Here is a 14,496-nt window from a genome sequence, read left to right as displayed (position 1 = left end):
CCTACAAAATGGGAGAAAATTTTCGCAACCTACTCATCTGACAAAGGGCTAATATCCAGAATCTACAATGAACTCAAACAAATCTACAAGAAAAAAACAAACAACCCCATCAAAAAGTGGGCAAAGGATATGAACAGACACTTCTCAAAAGAAGATATTTATTCAGCCAAAAGACACATGAAAAAATGCTCATCATCACTGGCCATCAGAGAAATGCAAATCAAAACTACAATGAGATACCATCTCACACCAGTTAGAATGGCAATCATTCAAAAGTCAGGAAACAACAGGTGCTGGAGAGGATGTGGAGAAATAGGAACACTTTTACACTGTTGGTGGGACTGTAAACTAGTTCAACCATTGTGGAAGTCAGTGTGGCGATTCCTCAGGGATCTAGAACTAGAAATACCATTTGACCCAGCCATCCCATTACTGGGTATATACCCAAAGGACTATAAATCATGCTGCTAAAAAGACACATGCACGCGTATGTTTATTACGGCACTATTCACAATAGCAAAGACTTGGAACCAACCCAAATGTCCGACAATGATAGACTGGATTAAGAAAATGTGGCACATATATACCATGGAATACTATGCAGCCATAAAACATGATGAGTTCATGTCCTTTGTAGGGACATGGATGAAATTGGAAATCATCATTCTCAGTAAACTACTGCAAGGATGAAAAACCAAACACCACATGTTCTCACTCATAGATGGGAATTGAACAATGAGAGCACATGGACACAGGAAGAGGAACATCACACTCTGGGGACTGTTGTGGGGTGGGGGGAGGGGGGAGGGATAGCATTAGTAGATATACTTAATGCTAAATGGTGAGTTAATGGGTGCAGCACACCAGCATGGCACATGTATACATATGTAACTAACCTGCACATTGTGCACATGTACCCTAAAACTTGAAAGTATAATAATAATAATAATAAAACATTGTGCATGACATCATATGAAAGTTTTCACTTTAATGTAATCTTAGTTGTAAATCTTTTTAAATTTGGTTTGTTCTTCCTGTTATTTGTTTAAAAAGTATTTCTCTCCCCTAACATCTAACAAATATTCTTCACTTCTGTTTTTTCTATAAATTTTCAGTTTTGCTTTTCACACTTATGAAATTACTTAGTAATTATTCAGTTACTAATTAACCTTGTTACTTGGTCAATTTTGCCAACATTTTGAGTTATTTTTAAATAAAATATTTTGGTGTTTTAAATCTCTATTTTAAAGTTTCTATTTAATTACCTCTTGCTCTTTAACTTTGTTTTATTTGCTCACCTTCTTTCTTTACCTTCTCTATTTTCTTCTAATTTCTTGAGTTGAAAAACTTCAAGAAATTTTCAATATTTATTTTTTTCTGATGTAAGCATTTCATGCCAGTTTTGTGAAACTATTGCTTTATACACATTTAACAAGTTTGGACACATTGTATTTTCATTGTTATTAGTTCAAAATGTATTTTAATCTCTATTATCAATATAAATCCTTATTTGGACTGTGAATTTTTTGGAAGATTGTACCTGATTATATTTTAACCCAAATACATTGGGAAGTGTGTGTTAACTTTCTATTAATTTCTAACTTTCAAATTTAACTAAACTTTGATTACTTGCATGTGACCCAAGAGAGTGATGTCACCAAAATGGCGGAGTTGGGTCTGGTGTGGTGGCTCATACCTGTAATGCCAGCGCTTTGGGAGGCTGAGGCCGGCAGATCACTTGAGGCCAGGAGTTTGAGACCACCCTGGCCAACATGGCAAAACCCTGTCTCTACTAAAAATACAAAAAAAAAAAAAAAATTAGCTGGCCCATGGTGGTGCACGCCTGTAATCCCATCTACTTGGGAAGCTGAGGCACGAGAATCACTTCATCACGGGAAGCAGAGGTTAAAGTGAGCTAAGATCGCACCACCGCACTCCAGCCAGAGTGACAGAGAGAGACTGTGTCTCAAACCAACAATGACAACAACAACAACAACAAAATGGTGGAGTAGAAGCAATCTGGCTTCACCCTCCCCACAGAAAACAAAACAAAACAAAATCCTGTCCAGTGCCAAAATTATCACCACCACTACTCCAGAACTCAAAACTGAGGCTGTGATAATCCTAGAGCCACAGAGAAGTAAACTGCATGGGGAGGGTAGAAGAAATGGACTTTTCCCTGTGTTACACGCTTCCTCCAAACTATCAGGCACTTCACAGAAAAGTTCTCCTGGAGTCACTGTCTCTGGAAAATGTGATATTGCAGCAGACAGCTGGTTTCCCCATCATCTTGGGTTCCTACACAGAAAAGCTGTTTTTTCTTCAACCCACTTAAAGCAACTTGGGTGCCTTTAGGGAGAGGAACCCCTAAAAGTCTGCTGGAAATAGACAGTGGATATGGGGTTAGCAGTCCCAGTGCACAAAACATGGGCACTGCTCTCCAGCTCAGACAAAGGAGATGCCAAATCAAAGAGGTAGTGCAACACTTGGCATGAACTTCTAACCAGCCTCTCTATGCAGCCAGGGAATCCTCTTTGGGTTCCTCCCCCCGACCCCAATTCAGGACAAATGGCACATCAAACTTTTGTAAAAGCTGAGGCAAACTTGAAATTAGGGCACCATGTAGTGCCAACAAGGAGGCAGCAAATTAGGAATAAGGGAAATCAACAGTCAAACTGCATGGATACTCTAAACATACATACACTAGACAGGCCAAACTAACCCAGACAGGAAAGCTGGGAATAAATAACTAATCCTTCAGTGAAAAGACATGAACAACAGGTGTCCATTAGAAACAGGTGTCCATTAGAAACAACAGCAAACAAGGAATTATGACCTTCCCAAATGGACAAAGCCAGGAGCCAGTGACCAACCCAATGAGACAGCAATATAAGAACTCTTAGATCAATAATTCAAAATAACAGTTTTGAGGAAACTCAGCAAACTCCAAGATAAAGCACAAAAGCAATTTATCAGAAAAATTTAACAAAGAGGTTGAAATAATTAAAACAAACAGAATCTTGGAAATGAGGAAAACATTGGCTGAAATGAAAAACTCATCAAAAGGTCTCAACAGCAGAATTGATCAAAAATAATCAGTGAGATTGAAGATAGGCTATTTGACAACATACAGAGGAGAAAAAAAAAAGAATGAAAAGGAACGAAGAATGCCTATGAGATATAGAAAATAATCCCAGAAGAGCAAATCTGAGTCATTGTCTTTCAAGAAGGAGGTGAGAAAGAACAAGGAGTAGAAAGCTTATTCAAAGAAATAGTAACAAAAATCTTTCTAAACCTAGAGAATGATATACATATCTAGGTACAGGCAGGTCAGAGATCACCAAACAGATGCAATCCAAACAAAACTACCCCTAGGCATATAATTCTATGTGATCCAGTTTCTTGAATATTTCTTATGATATGTCATGTAACCTATTATTTGGGAAAGTTTTCCAAGTGTTACACGTATATAGTAGTCAGCAATGCTATTTACCAAGTGTTTCTAGATCTTCTCAGTTGTGATGAAGCTTATATTGCCTGTATGTCCTGTCTCTATAATGACTGTGACACGATGCTTAATTGCATTGGCATGTAGCAGTAGCATGAAATATATTTTCACTAACCCAGTGAGAGTTTGGGTGTTTTTGTAACTGCAGGATTATCAGCCAATGCTAATGTGGTGGATGTGGGGTGATATTAGAGTCCTAGCAGTGAGAAAGGTGACAATCCATGTTACACATAAGCAAAACACTTATGAAGCTGTTATGTGCTATAACTTGCTTAAACATGTATCTAATAAACTTGTAGCACTACAAGAAGTATTTGAAAATACAAACAATATTGGCACATATTGATTGGTATTCGCTGTGCTTACCTAGCGATTATGAAAGAGAACCAAAGAATATCTGCTCTTAAAAAGTATGTTTTATCTCATCATTTGGTATAGGGTTCTACACTACTGAGTCAGATGAACTTATTACTTGTTTTTGAAATCTTCTGTATCCTTACTAATTTCTATCTAGTTGATCATTTAAAATTCCATCACTATGGAGTAAATATTTCTTGAAAAGAATGTAAAAAGTATCCAGCATAAACATGGAACAAATGAAATGTAATTAAAATGACAAATTTCTTTCAATCAAAAGACACCACTAAAAGAGTGAAAAGGCAAGTCAGAGAGTGAGAGAAGATATTTGCAGTACAAAGAAAAAACACACAAATATTCTCGCAAATCAATCAGAAACAAAACTCAAACCAAAGAAAAAAATGTAAACGATCTTTTGTATCCCCAATGATGTCTAAATAATCAATGCACATTTAAAAAGGTCCTTAAAGATATTAGTCATTAGGGAAATGCAAATCAAAACCATGGTGGCATACCTACTATACCCTAAAAATGTTAAAATGAAAAAGATGAAAAATAGTCTCACATACTGCTGCTTGCAGTGTGAATTTGTACTTCTTTGCAAGACTGTTTTTGCTGGATCAACTAAAGCTCAAAATACGTGTAATCCTATGACCTGTGTGCTTAACTAGGTAATTATTAAACAGCCATGGAAATTTATAGTGACTCACATAGAAACTCATTTAAAAATTCACTTTTTTTTTTTTCAAATTTTACCCCCTTATTTTTTGCTGTGATTGGCAAAATGATTTAGTAGTTCAAGTTAATTTTTGGTCCACTCTTATTGATTTCAACTCTTCCTCCTCACTTTTACCTTTGAGATGTCTAGTGCTTCATGTGCCCCTCTTTAATGTGTTCCATTAAAGCTTTATGTACAAAAATAGGCAATGGGTTATGTTTGGCTTGTGGGCCATAATTTTCTGAACATTAGTTTAAAAGGTTATCCTTCCCAAAGCTGTATGCTGGGATTTTAACATATGGTTCAGGGAAACACTATAACTCAATGTCAAAAGTGCACTTTAATGGCAACAATTTCAGGTTCATTGGCAGAACTGTTGTTAGTAATATATTTTTAAGCCATTCAGCATCCAGCAAATTGGATTATTAAACAGATACAGACGCCAATGAAAATACCTCATGAAAAAACAGTTTATATTTACTATAAGCACTATATAAAAGTCTAACACTGACTGAAGTTCAAAGAAAGCAACACAAAAAGAATAATAATTTATATTAATCTTTCCAAGCATTGTCAGCTAATGATTGTGGTAGCTGGGAAACTCTAAAAATAACAGAAAGTATGTAGTGATCAGATATTAGAGTTTGCTAAATTATTTGTATTCCCATTTTTAAAAAGTCGCATTAGTTTTGCAAAATGATTGTCCAAGTTGTATGAGTGGAGAAATTATCTTCCCTAAAATATCCACATGGAAATCAATATATAAGCCATAAGTCTCAGTTAGATAGAGGAACACAAAAATAAGTATCTGTTAACTAACTTTAATGAATAATTGCAATTTTCTTCTAACAAAGGAGCAATTCTTTCTTGGTTAATGTTTTTGTATCTGTGGCTATATGTAGACTGTAAAATTACATATATTTTTGCAATTCTAGCTTGAATAGATGTTTTATCTTTGGAACTTGTCATAAAACCATGGGTTTTCAAATAAGACTAAAGCTATTTTATTAAAAAGTTGTATGATAAATTTGAAGACTCTTCTGCAAAGGACAGATCCATGGTTTCAGATCATTTTTGGAAAAAAAAAACAGTTAACCAGTATTTTCTGCTATACTGTCATTCGTAATTCTTTAAGTTTCTTTGTGCATGTAGCATTGTAGCTGAGATATATTTGGCCATTGTAGCAATATTCTTCTCTTCACTAAACCCAGGTAACTTAATAAGTTTCTTGAAACTACATAGAAGAATTGAAAGTATTATTACAACATTTGTAACATCTAAAAAAAAGGCATATTCAAAGATTTCAGTGGTCACTCAGCAGGAAAATTTCATTTATTTTGCCAGCATGATTCTATGAGCTTTTATAATACCAGGCAGGTCAGGATATCAGGTAATGTTTCAAGTCATTTCACAATACTTTTAAAGCTGTACGTTTAGTCTTGAAATTACTATAATCCTGACTTTTATTTTTCCTTAATAATTCATACATTCATTTATTCAACAAACACATTCTCAACCTACTACATGTTAATATTTGGGAAATCAGGGATGAACAAGTTAGATGAATTTTCTGCTCTTATAAAATGAGCATTCTAGTTGTTGCAAACAAACATTAAACAAGCATAGAAATAAACCTGATAAGTTCAGAGTATGATAAATACCATAAGAAAAATGGGCACATGACATTAAAGAATGTGACAGTTACTGAACCCAGTAGTACCTAACAAATGAGGGAGCCAAAGATTCCTTTGCAAAGGAAAAGTGCAAACATGAAGTAGTATGTCAAAATTTCCTAAAAAATAAGAATTTTCTAAGGAATTATGGCTATTTTATGACAACAATAATCTGACGGAGACTATAAAATATTTCAAGATTTTAAACTCACAATAAAATAATTTACACTTTCCTTTATTTTTTAAGGTTCCTCTAATCTGATGGGACACTCTCGTAATGATGCTTCAGCTGTATTTTAACCTCAAGAAACCCTAAGATCCCTCACTCCTATGCTGCTGTCAACGGGAGGCTAAGAAGCACAGAGAAATAGGCCATACAAAGTCTACCTCTCTGAACACTCTGGTTTGTTGAGATTACAGATGGTTAAGTCTCTCTCTGACATCAAGAGATAGAGCCAAAGTTATCATGGAATTGTTTCTTTTGGAATGTTAAGTTTATGTGCACCGTATCGCTCTTCTGAAATGGACTCAAGATTCAGGGTCTCATCTCACTTTTGATTTAACTACACTCATATTCATCCATGTGTGAAAAATGGTGTCATACTAGAAAGCTTGTTCTTACTGTTTCCTTGCATATCTGAATACCTGCATCACATTCAACTCTAACTCACTGCCTTAATTTAATAGCTGAAAGAAACACTGAACAAGTCACACTCCTGCAAGGGCATGGAACACAGAATGGCAAGTATATCCACTAGGATTGTATTTTTCTACAAGAAATAGACAGCCTGGCAAATGGTGGCCTAAATTACTAATCAATCAGTTTATTTTATTCTTGTACATAAGTTAGCAAACCATGATTGGTCTCAAGGAGCCATCAAAATCCAATTTCCTTCAAGCTTTCTGCCTAGCCTTCCTTCACATATAGCTTCCATTCTCCAGTTTTCCCCCGTGAACTTGGTAAAAAGAGATTTCAAAGTTCAAACCCGAAATATAAATAATTATTCAGGAATATCTTAACCAATTTATTTCATGTATAGTTTGTAGTTTTATAAATGCACAGCTTTGGGAGGCCAAGGCGGGTGGATCACAAGGTCAGGAGATTGAGACCATGCTGGCTAACATGGTGAAACCCAGTCTCTACTAAAAATACAAAAAATTAGCCAGATGTGGTGGCCGGCATCTGTAGTCCCAGATAATCGGGAGGCTGAGGCAGGAGAATGGCGTGAACCCGGGTGGCGGAGCTTGCAGCGAGCCGAGATCACGCCACTGCACTCCAGCCTGGGCGACAGAGCGAGACTCTGTCTCAAAAATAAAATAGAAGCACAGAAGTATTATGCGATAAAATTCCATGAAAATGTATCTTTCAGTAAGTATAAAGTAAAATACCTGTGATAAGAAAGCGTGTACCATGGTTGAACTGGCAGTGTATCTATCTTTTATTCATACTTCTTAATAATGGGCATTTTCTTTGGTGTGTGTATGTGTATGTATATATCCCCTATCTTGTGCTTATGTAGTCTTGATTAATTATTCAAGGCATCACAGAAAGCAGTAGATACTGTTTGAAGTATCTTCAAACAGTATTTTTGAATTGAAGAATTGCTTTGCAATTCATATAAAGCACGTAGGTACCAGGAGTTTAAGTAACAAATATAAAAAGATTATCTGGAGCAATTCTCAAAGCCTTTACTATGTGAATGCACATGCAGAATTTACAAGATGACATTACAGTATTCAGCATTTTCCATGATCCATATTTCACCATGAACATTTTTTCTTGCAGATTCTCTTACTGAGATACCTTGGAACATGGTTTGAATAATACTGCTCTAACTTCTTTCATGTCAGGAAGCTCTGATGTATGTTTTAATATTTTATACACTGTACTATTTAACAAAGGAAAAGATATTATATTATTTAATTGTTTTACGAATGTATGTAATTTTCCTCTACAACTGCTACAAATTGGAACTTAAGTTAGAAAGCTACTTTATAATATATTTGTATTAATCTAGAAGGCTTAACTACACCTAGATTATACAGTAGTTGCTCAATAAATGCCCATTGAATAGAATCATAAACTAACTTCATTTCCAAACTGCACAAAACAGTCAATCTAGTAATGATTGGTGGAGTTGGGGCAGGATAGGGTCATTGCTAGGGCTCTTACACACACATCATACTATGTATCACTTTTCTATATTTATCACTCCATTAAGTCTGTTCAAAATCAAACTTCCTATCTAAAATGACCAAAAATTCAACTTGAATTCTTTAGATGCACAGTGATCCAATTGCTTGTTCTATTTGATTCACACACAGGCAACAATCTGTTTTCTTTCCAAATTGTATTTGTTGTCATTATTTTAATCTAGCATTTTGTTTCATGTTATTGGAATACTCTGAATTATATATGAGGTTTATACAATAACAAAACAGTTAAAGAAACAAGCCGAAGTATCATTCTCCCCACGTGAACATCCGTTTTAGCCATGTGTCTATTTCTTTTGAACCCAAATTTTAGACAGTGAAATCTGTGGTTTATTCTTTTAACAGTTGCCATAGACTCGTGGAAATGCCTGCTACATACACGCGTGTTGAACAATGAACTTCATAACTGACATATTTATCAGAGAATCAGGAGGAGAGAAGGTGATCACTTAAAAAGAAAAGCCTAGTTTGTATAAGATGGATGTTGATCAGGTGCTCTCCAGCATCATAATTACATTTGTTCTGTTCAATTAGGGTTGGGGACCAGAGAGAAAATATTTTGTAAAAGGAATCTTTGAAGCACTATTAAACATAAATTCTTGCCAAAAGTATTTTTAAAAATTACAGAGAAAATACAAAATTATAAGTGATTCATTTTTTATTATTATAAAAAGACACACTTAGGCCAGTAGTAAAATTGTTGAGTTTCTTTCTCCTAATAGTTAATTCACCATATAAAATATTTAATTTATTCACACCAGTTTGTTATGGGATTCTAATTGCCTGTTTTTCCGGAAATAGTGAACAATCTTTCATTTAAAACAGAGAGCAGACTAGATTAAACATGAAGGGAAAATATACAGGCAGTGAGGCCCTCAACTTTTTCAGCACTGTTTTGTTCTGTCCTCTTTTTCTCTCCCTCTCCCTCCTTCTGTGTATTTCTATTCCTTCTATCCCACACTTTTCGTTCAGAACTGCTCATTTTTCTTTTTTTAAATGACAAGAGCCATTCCAGCCTTATTAAGTGGAAACTTGACTGATAGCATTGAAAAGGTCACATGTAATTCAGGCTACAAGTGATAAAAATTTAGGGGTTAAGATCAACATAGACTGGGAGGAAAATTGAAAAAATAGAGATAAAGATTTATAGACATGAGGCTATTCAAAGAAGGCCTAGTGCTGCCAGTTGCTGAGAAATCAAATTGATGACCAGAAAATAAGATCAGGTTAAGAAATATGAGGTTGGTAGGGCCTCCTGAGGCACAGTCAGGGGACACTGAAATGTATTTTTAGTGGATTATGAAGGGTCTGGGAATGGATAACTCTGAAATCCTTTTACAGTACATCACAATGTGTCACATATTCCTTGAGAAACTCAATTACCAAACATCCCAGACAACATGAGTGGCTCCAGTTGAAGTGAGAAAAACTCTAAAAGTGACATGAAATGTTAAATTGGCTTTAGGGTTCAGAAAAGTATTTTATGTAGGTATACACCCTGATTTTCTTCAGCACAGAAAGCTTATATTTATAGAAAAGTACATATTACCTGTGGAAAAAAATTAGGTAGACTTTAAAGAAATATATAAGGATTATTCTGAGCCTTTAACATGAGCAGACATATATTTTTATTTATAATTATTTAAAGTCTTACTATTTTATTCTTCCTCAGCTTTAATTCACCTGGGAGAGGTGCTTAGGAACTAATTGAAAGTAAACAATTACAAAAAGTGTATGTTTTGAAGAATTGTTTTATGAAGTGCGGGGCAGGGAGAGTTTTTCTTAAGGGAAAGAACCAGATAGAATTATTGAAATAAATATTAGAAGAAAGAAATGAATTCATTGTATGAGCAATAATGTACTGGAATAAATGCACCAAACACTTTTTCTTCAAGCATAATTGCCTGGGAATAATAGTAGATAACATTTAAATTCAAATTTTATTTTGTGAAGGATAACATTTAAATTAAAATTTTTTTTGTGAAAGCAACTATCTTAACTATCTGTGCTAACGACAGCTCTGTGATAGAATGAACTTTGTTTATTATGCTTACTATGCAGATGCAGAGACACAGAAAGGAAGAGGATTAGCAACTTTCCCAGATCTGAGTTGAGCTGAGGTTTGAGTCAAGGCAATGTTGCTTCTGGGGCTGTAACAACTACATTTTATTGTCTCCTAAACAGATACTTCCTTTTCTTACTTAATAAGAATAGACCTTGGAGGTCTGGACCTGGACATGAACATACACTTTTCTAAAGAAGATATACACATGGCCAACAAGCATGTGAAAAAACGCTCAATATCACTGATCATTAGAGAAATGCAAATGAAAACCACAATGAGAGACCATCTCACACCAGTCAGAATGGCTACTATTAAATACTCAAAAAATAACAGATGCTGGTGAGGTTGCAGAGAAAAGGGAACACTTCTTTTACACTGTTGGTGGGAGTGTAAATTAGTTCAACCATTGTATAAAGCAATATGTCAATTCCTCAAAGAGCTAAAAAAGAACTACCATTGGACCCAGCAATCCCATTACTGGGTATATACTCAGAGGAATATAAATCACTCTACTATAAACACACACGCATGCAAATTTTCATTGTAGCACTACTTACAGTAGCAAAGACATGGAATCAACCTAAATGCTCATCAATGACAGATTGGATAAAGAAAATATGGTACGTATACACCATGCAATACTGTGCAGCCATAAAAAAGAATGAGATCATATATTTTGTGGGATCATGGATGGAGCTGGAGACCATTATCCTTTGCAAACTAACAAAGGAACAGAAAACCAAATAGTGCATGTTTTCACTTATAAGTGGGAACTACATGATGAGAATTTATGAACACAAAGTAACAACAGACACTGGGGCCTACTTGAGGGTGGAAGGTAGGAGGAGGGAGAGGATCAGAAAAAATAACTGTTGGGTACTTGGCTTATGTATTAGTCCCTTCTCATACTGCTATAAAGACATGCCTGAGACTGCGTAATTTACGGAGAAAAGAGGTTTAATTGACTCACACTTCTGCAGGCTGTACATGTACAGGAGGCATGGCTGGGGAGGCCTCAGGAATCTTACAATCATGGCAGAAGGGCTAGGGGAAGCAAGCAAGTCTTCACGTGGCAGCAGAAGAAAGAGAGAGAGAGAGAAACAAAGGGGAAAGTGCTACACACTTTCAAACAACCAGATGTCATGAGAACTCACTATCACAAGAACAACAAGGGGAAACTGTCCCCATGATCCAATCACCTCCCACCAGGTCCCTCCCCCGACACTGAGGATTACAATTCAACATGAAATTTAGGGGGGGACAAAGAGTCAAACCGTATCAGCTTAGTACCTGGGTGAGGAAATAATCTGTACAACAAAACCTCATGACAAACATTTATCTATATAACAAACCTGCACATGTACCTAAAACCTAAAGTAAGAGTTAAAAAAAATTATACAGGAGTATACTTAGAAGGCATAGTTTCTGAATTCTAAATCATTATTCATAAAAATTTTACCCAATATTTTTCGTTGCATATTTCCTATAAAAAATAATAGATCGAAGACTACTAATTGTAAAAAGAAAAAAAAAAGCAAGCTGCTAATATTTATTGTGCCTTTACTCTTTGCCAGGCCTTATTAAAGGCTTAACCTGTGTTACACTGTTTAACTCCCCAAACAACTCTAAAATGTAGTTACAGTTATTGTTTCTGAGAGAGGATGGAACTGAGACTCTATAAGGTCAAGTCACTATAGACTACTGGTCTAGGCCAGTCGTTCTATTTTTAACACGCTTATGAAACACCTTGAAAAGTTATTAAAAGAGTTCCCTGGTTTCAACACCAGAAGATCTAATTCGGCCCAAGAATTTGCTGATGCTTCTGGTCAGAAGACCACACTTTGAAAACTACTGCTCTCCTAATGATGTTAGCAATTGTCTGAGTCCTGAGACTTTAACCAACATATGAACACACAAAACATAAGTTTTGTGACGTTCATTCAGTAGATATTGGTTGATGCTGAATTCAAACCTCATCAAACTAAATTATTCATGTACCATGACAGATAGGAATCCTAAAGGCATTTTTATAAAAGACATTTGCCTCTGATCCTTAAGGACAGACACTTAAGTAGCATATTTTGGTACATAGAAATTAGATTTCAGTACTAAACTCCACTCACTTTTCTCAAAGCTATTAAATCAGCAAATAGTTGGTATCAAGCATCATCGTAAATGAATTAAAGTTGTTGTGTTTTAAATAATAAACTTTAAAAGTGAGAGATTTAATAGATTCCCAAACTGATAAAGCCAATTAATGCCAGATTCTACCACACTCTATTTTCAGTTTCCTTGAATGAGTAGTATGTCAACAACTCCCCTTGGTCCTCCAATATAATTTCTCCTAATAATTATGTTTTATTAATTTTATAATTAATAATTGATTTTATTAATATAAAAATTTAATAAAATAAAAATAATTTTATTTCGGTACATGACCACTGATAATTAGCAATGGAATTTAAATTCCTCAGGAGCTCTTGCATCTAGGCATGGGACCAAGGCTAAGTTCTAGTCAATGGGATGTAAGCAAAAATGATGTGCATAACATCAAGAATCAGTTTTTCAGAGAGATAATTTGCGTTTCTTTTCTCCTTGTTGTCTTTGATAGCATCTTCAACCTTTCTGGACTACAGCACCTGCCAACTGACCCCCACATCATGGCTCCAACGCTGGCTTCATCACATATCTTCTCTCTAAGTCCCGTTGGCTCTCAGGGTGAAATAGCTTAACAAAATTGCTGATTAGGTGCCTCAGCATTGTTTCTTTGTCATAGTCTCTGTATTATCTTATTTTGAGCCATTCTTTTCCTGCAAAGATCCTAACTGAATGAGATAATACCTACCTCATAAGCTATTTGTAAGGTTTAAATGAATTAATGCATATTTAATACATGAAGCTGTGCCTCGTTTATAGTAATTACTCAAAAATATTACTTATTTCTCCATCCAAAACATACAAACAATAGTATATCCTTCATGAGGACTTCTTGTGGACTAAAAAGGCAGAATCTTTAAAGTGCTTTGCAGTCTCTGACAAAACTACGCTATTACTCTTACTCAAGGTTTTAATTGATTGTATGTACACAAGGTTAGTTTGTATGAGCTTTGGAAAGATGAGAAATTCAAAGTAGAACAATGAAGGAAGGAAAGTGTATGTTCCATTAATAAAATATATATTGGTTCCTGTAATCAGATTGTGAGTGACAATGAAATCCAGTGGACCTATTTTTCCTTCAGACAGATGGCTGAGAAATTGCTGGTGTGGCAAGCAAGCAACTCTGACTGCAAAACGGCAGACTCATTCGCTTGGGGGGCAGGAATGAGGGATGGTTCACAAGGGAAGCACAAAGTCACCCTTGATGAAAGTTCAGAGAAGAAAGAGATCATCAAACTTACTCTAATTACCAAAAGGCGATGACGTTAGTGGAAGAATTAGAGTTTGAAATAGTACTTTTGGTAGAGAGGACTGATTTCTAAGAAAGCCCATACTCATGTGATACAAAGGCAGTTGGTGGGCCCCAAAGCAGAATAGCTGCCTCAGGTGGGCAAGTGGCTAAAGTTCACCAAGCAATGTGGCCCAAAACTCACATACACGCTATACCTACCTGCATCCCATGATGCCAGGAGAGCCACATTTCTGTGGCAAGGGAGAGTGAACAGAGAGGAGCCAACATGGAAATGAGAAACAGAGTTGTAAACAAAAAACAAGAGAGGAACCCTCAGGGTAGCAGAATCAGTCACGCTTGAATATGGGACAGAGTAGAAGGTAATTACCTCTTGTATCTGGATATTGAAATTCCAATTCTAGGCTCTGGACCATACTTCTTTGAAGGTTAGAAATATCAGTAGCTCAGTTGGATCTCAGATTGGAGCTGTTATGTGTTGAATTGCACCCCTCCAAAATTCACATGTTGAACTCCTAACTCCCAGTATCTCAAAATGTGACCTTATTCAGAGGC

General features: G+C 35.6%; 1 long non-coding RNA gene across 2 annotated transcripts in view; it reads left to right on the top strand.

Annotated features, from left to right (window-relative positions):
* The window catches only part of LOC129060425 (uncharacterized), a 52,384-nt gene extending 40,331 nt beyond the window's left edge, over window positions 1-12,053 (top strand). The window contains exons 7-8 of one of the 2 annotated variants that reach the window (XR_008527125.2): window positions 6,504-8,911; window positions 10,532-12,053. This is a non-coding gene — a long non-coding RNA (uncharacterized LOC129060425). The remainder of the gene's footprint in view (window positions 1-6,503; window positions 8,912-10,531) is intronic. The other variant, XR_008527126.2, reaches the window with a different exon arrangement.
* The last annotated feature ends 2,443 nt before the right edge of the window (window positions 12,054-14,496 follow it).

Source organism: Pongo abelii, chromosome 6, assembly GCF_028885655.2.
Source record: "Pongo abelii isolate AG06213 chromosome 6, NHGRI_mPonAbe1-v2.0_pri, whole genome shotgun sequence".
NCBI lineage: Eukaryota > Metazoa > Chordata > Mammalia > Primates > Hominidae > Pongo > Pongo abelii.
Note: the sequence above shows the minus strand (reverse complement) of the source record. Positions and strands in the feature narration are given on the sequence as shown.